The sequence below is a fragment of the Gopherus flavomarginatus genome, chromosome 8 (assembly GCF_025201925.1).
Source record: "Gopherus flavomarginatus isolate rGopFla2 chromosome 8, rGopFla2.mat.asm, whole genome shotgun sequence".
NCBI lineage: Eukaryota > Metazoa > Chordata > Testudines > Testudinidae > Gopherus > Gopherus flavomarginatus.
The window spans coordinates 48,552,061-48,555,424 of record NC_066624.1 but is presented as its reverse complement, the minus strand read 5'-3'; the positions used below and the strand labels follow the sequence as shown (position 1 = coordinate 48,555,424).

Sequence of the window (3,364 nt, the reverse complement as noted above, 5' to 3'; positions counted from 1 at the left end):
TCTACTTTGGACATGCTCCCAACCAGCTGGAAGCTCCCTCTGCAAGCCTGACCTGCTCCCGCCTTCCCTGCTCCCCCGACATTCCTTTCCTACTGGTGACCTCTGTTCCTTGAGGTTAACTCCAGTGTCTTTAGGTGCTCTAGCTTAATGGCCCCAGGAGTCATAGAGCCACTTGTAGTTTCTCTAGCTACAGCCATGGGGCAACTGCCAGAGGCCAGCCTTAGACAGCTGCAGCTACTAGCCGCAGGAGCGGAGGCAATGCCAAGGCTGAGCATGCTTGAACCTTGCAAGGGCAGCACTAGGGACTCTAAATCCTCAGCACTGGCCCTAGGCAGCTGCAGACTCTGGAGTTAGGCACTTTCCTCCTCTAGGTTCCTGCATGGTTACAGAACTGCAGTAAAGTCGAACAATTATCAGCTTCTGTGATTGGAAGATGTCTGGATCCATCTAATAAGACTGTCCTACATAAATGAGGAAAGTTGAGGTGCCTTTATTATTCTTTTGTTCCATTCTTTGTTTCTATGGGGAATTTGCCAGTGCAATATCACTATCTTCCTTTTAAACAAACAAAACTAAAAAAAAAAAGTGTAATGGCTGTTGAAAATAGCAATTCCAGCCCTCGTTAGCACTGTGAAGACCCCAACGTTTGTTGCTCAATTTTCTCCTACTTTTTCTACAGTAAATGGCAGTGGATCAGCATATTTGATTTGGGAGAAATGAAGAAAAAGCTGCCCATATTGAGCTTGAGCACTCCTGATTTTGAGGTGTTCAGATCTGGAAGGCAGGGGCTAGATTCCCTTTATGAATATTAGATACATCTGGAAAGGAAAAGTCAATTTCTATTTTCATGGCTCAGAAGTGGAAATCCTCCTGTCCCGTATCTGAAGCTGTCCAGGTCCGGTAGAGCCTCCCCTTCCTTACTTACCATTTTACCTTCTGGTGGGATCCACATACCTCCCTTGCCCAGCTTCAGATAGAGAGGGGCCCTGTCCAGTTAGTCCACCCAGTTCCATCTTTGGGGGCTGCCAGGCGAGGTCACACCAGCATCCCTAAGCCTGTCTGGGGAAGTCTTCTGAGGGTGCTACCTGGGCCAAAACCTTCTACTCCTTGGTCACACCTCTTCCCTATTCACAGGTGGCACCACCTTCTAGCAGCCAGCCCCCCAGCCACAGCAAGCTGCAGCGCATGGAGTCTCACAGCTTCCCCCCTCCCTTTCCTGTTGATAGCAGCCAAGGGAATGCTGGGAAATGTTCCTTCTCTGCTCCAAGGCAGGGAGCTGGGCAAGGAACTACAGCTCCCAGGGCCCTGTGGGGTTTTCAGCTCCCCTACTGAATCCAGGCTGCTCTGAGGCTCCCATTCTGCAGAGGGGAGGAAGTTACTGTTACAGGTCCCTTCAGAGCTTGGTTCTAGCACTATCAAGTATCAAGTAACACGTATCAAGTTTGCGGACAACACCAAGCTGGGAGGGGTTGCAAGTGCTTTGGAGGATTGGATTAAAATTCAAAATGATCTGGACAAACGGAGAAATGATCTGAAGTAAATAGGATCAAATTCAGTAGAAACAAGTGCAAAGTACTCCACGTTGGAAGGAACAATCGGAGGCCAGAGAAGAGCAGAAAACAAAGGAGTCACTTTGGGGGATTCTCCCTGTCATTGTCCCCAAGGCAGCTGTCTCAGCTTTACAAAGGTGTTTCATGTTCCAGCCTTTATACAGTCTCTCCTGGGAGTGCCCCTTTCATGGACTGGGCCTAGTTTTAGTTTTTGGTAGTTAACAATCTTGGTTTATTGTTCATCTAACCAGTATGTGTGGATTGAAGTGTGTTGGAAACTCTGTTTGGGATAACAAGCTGGTGCATGTCATTTTCCGCTGATGAAATGACAGACTTCATATGAGCTTGGGTCGTTCAGTAGCGTGCTGGACAGTGCAAGATGCACATTTCTGGGGGAAAGTTGGGCACTTGAGAATTTGCTGGTTTTCTCCTGAGGTGTAATTCATGAGTGGCTGTCTAGCAGCACTCAATACTGTGTAGCTGGGAGTGAGTTACATGCTGGAGACTGTGTGTTAATTGGCCAAGAGGGGCTGTTCTCGTGGGAAAACAGTGGAAAAGGCACCCCATGCTGGAGGACTGAGGGGACAGCTATTTAACAGTCCAGATTGTACTCTGGGTAACATCACAGACACTCATTATGACAGAGCCTCTTACAACACAGAGAAAGTAAATCCATGTCCCAGAAATCGAAGACTCCAGACAGGTGGAGTTTCTGTAGTGTAGTGGTTATCACATTTGCCTAACACGCAAAAGGTCCTGGTTCAAAACCAGGCAGAAACATGCTGGCTTTCTTTTCCCAGATCCCCTTGTTATTCAGAAAGGGCACTCCTCCTATTGGCCTGTCCCTGGGATAACTCCAACCCCTGCATGACAGAGGATGCTGACAGCAGTGGAGAAAGCACCTTGGTGTCAGGCTGGAGAACCTAGAGTAGTTAGGCCAGTCACCATTGGAGGCTTGTTGCTTGGCCACCTCTGCTGTTGGAGGTTGGCCTATAGAGGCTCTCACTTCCTGCTGGGCTCCTTTGCGTGACTGGCCAAAGAGGAAGTGAGGCAGGAATGGGGCAATAGAGGAAAGTTGAGCTGAGGAAGGCAGGGAAGAAGCTGTGCGGGCTAAGTGGGGTTAGTAGAGCACCCACCTTCATTCTGCAAAGCCTGGGGAGGTGTGGTGGCTGCTGGGAGGTAGAATCCTGTGCCTGCCTCTTGGCTTCCCAGGAGTGGCTACTTGCAGCCCAGGAGAAGAAGGGAGGTTCTGGGTGAAAGGAAAACAAGCAAAGCTGAGTCCAAGTGGAGAATGGCGGCTCCTTTATGGCCAACCTGGGGGGCATGACTGATGGTTTTAGAGGTGGAGGCTGGGCTGGCTGTGAGCAACTGGGATCCAGGAAACCCCCACCTGCCCTTCTGAGGGCTGAACCCATGGAGGTGCGGTTGGCTGCTGAGAGACAGACCCCCTGTGGCTGCATGTTGGCATCCCAGGGATGGCTACTTGCAGCCCAGGAGAAGCGGGGTTCTGGGGGGGAAGGAAAAGCAGCAATGGTGAGGCTGAGTGGGCTCCTTTCTGGCCGAGATGGTGGACTGTGGTGAGTCTGGGAGTTGCCTGTAAGCCATAATGTGGACGTAGTGCAGTGAAAACTGCTTGCTCCATTCTGGCCGACCTGGGGGCGCCATGGATGACTTGGGAGATGGGGGCAGGGCGCTGGCTGTGAGCAAATGGGATCCAGGAAGCCCCAGCCTGCCCCTCCAGGGGCCGAGTCTTCTTCTCTCCTGCCATGAGGAGCCCGACCTTAAGCCTGCCCAGCATGTGCAGCAGCTCGAGC

At 51.1% G+C, this 3,364-nt stretch overlaps 1 non-coding gene across 1 annotated transcript; it reads left to right on the top strand.

Annotated features, from left to right (window-relative positions):
* Positions 1-2,258: 2,258 nt before the first annotated feature.
* Positions 2,259-2,330, top strand: TRNAV-AAC (transfer RNA valine (anticodon AAC)). Its single transcript has one exon. It is a non-coding gene; the product is annotated as a tRNA-Val (tRNA).
* The last annotated feature ends 1,034 nt before the right edge of the window (positions 2,331-3,364 follow it).